Below are 1,270 nucleotides of genomic sequence, written 5' to 3' on the forward strand. Positions count from 1 at the left end.
ATTAATCATGGCCGCGAAAGCCTCAAAACTAAGATTAAACGCCTCCACGGGAAGGCTATTCTTGGGTCGGTGAATTTATTCACCAAACTTAGGAAGTCCTTGCACGTCCAACTGTGCTCCCTAACTTTTTTAAAAAGGTGCCGTGACCATCAAGTGGTACCGAAATTCCTCCGTCTTAGGAATCCTGTCCCATCGAAGCCGGCAAATGCCATCCTCCGCCAAGCTTCGTTGAGATTGGTCACGGAGAGAATAACAGCGGCTAAGAAGAACCTGGCCCATCTCTCCAGACAGCTTCTCGATCTCCACCTTCTTCTGACTCAGACGTTGGAGTCTCAGCTGTAGGAGACTCTCGATCGTGTTACACACGAACAAGCAGTCCGAATAGCTGAGATAAGAACGGAGAGTCAGAAGGGTAAGTTCAAGAAACTGATCCCCCAGGAGAAAGTCCCAACCCTCACTCACACTGTGAAGAATTTGAGTAAATTTGAACTCAGTGAAGCACAAGTGTCTGTGTTGGCGAAAGGACACAACTTCGCTGTTGCTCCTAAAAAGATCCCCACCGAGGAAATCATCAGTCGTACCGAGACAGCGATTTGCCATCTTCCTCAGGAGACCAGCAATGAGATCCGGAGGCAGTTGTCTAACATCCTCCATAAGGCCAGTCCCCCTGGTGACAATATCACCAGGGAGGAACGCCTCGCACTGCGTAGTCTAAAGGAGAATAATGATCTGATTATTCTTCCGGCAGACAACGGCAATGCCACGGTGGTTATGTATAAAGACGACTACTCCGGTAAGCTCAGTACGATGTTGGGTGACTCCAGAGTTTACGTTAAACTTAGGAAGGACCCTACTCGTACAATTGAGCGAAAAACTGCTGATCTGCTGAAAAAGGCTGGTTTCTCGGCTGACCTGACGAAATTCCTCACCCCTAAAGAATCCTTTCCTCCTAGACTCTATGGACTCCCCAAAATCCATAAAGAGTCTGTTCCTCTCCGTCCCATTGTCAGCAACATTGGAGCGCCAACTTACCAGCTGGCCAAGTTTCTCACGAAACCACTCCAAAAGTTGACTGGCCTGAATGGTTCATACATTCAGAACTCACTGGATTTCGTCAACAAACTGAGAAATCTCCGGACTTCTCCAGATGATATCCTAGTGAGTTTTGATGTGGAATCACTCTTCACTAACGTCTCCATCCCAGAAATCTTGGAAATCATCAAGAAATCCAACAACATCTCTTCCCAATTCCTTCCCCTGATTGAGTATT

The sequence above is a fragment of the Diachasma alloeum genome, unplaced genomic scaffold (genome assembly GCF_001412515.2).
Source record: "Diachasma alloeum isolate Michigan unplaced genomic scaffold, Dall2.0 Dall_scaffold_00586, whole genome shotgun sequence".
In the NCBI taxonomy this organism is placed as follows: domain Eukaryota; kingdom Metazoa; phylum Arthropoda; class Insecta; order Hymenoptera; family Braconidae; genus Diachasma; species Diachasma alloeum.